A 414-nucleotide genomic window follows, 5' to 3' on the forward strand; every position below is an offset into this window, starting at 1 on the left:
TATATATATATATAAAATATATATATATATAAAATATATATATATATAAACATGTGCGTGTATGCTTGTGTATGTATGAATGTCTATGTATGTATGTATGTATATATGTATGAATTTCTATGTATGTATGTATGTATGTATGTATGCGGAAACGAAAGAATTGACAAGTCAATACATTGTGTATGTACATTTCTTAGCTAACAGCTGAGCATTCACTCCATTCTTACTTGCAGTTTCATATATACACGTGTCTTTATACACACGTGATCAAGCTGAAAAATTCCTGATTCTTTACATACATACATACATACATACATAGAAATACATACACACATTAACACACATATATACACACGCACAAATGTACATAGATGTATGTATGTATGTATGTATGTATGTGTGTGTGTGTGTGTG

The sequence above is a fragment of the Octopus bimaculoides genome, chromosome 21, assembly GCF_001194135.2.
Source record: "Octopus bimaculoides isolate UCB-OBI-ISO-001 chromosome 21, ASM119413v2, whole genome shotgun sequence".
NCBI classification, from domain to species: Eukaryota; Metazoa; Mollusca; class Cephalopoda; order Octopoda; family Octopodidae; genus Octopus; species Octopus bimaculoides.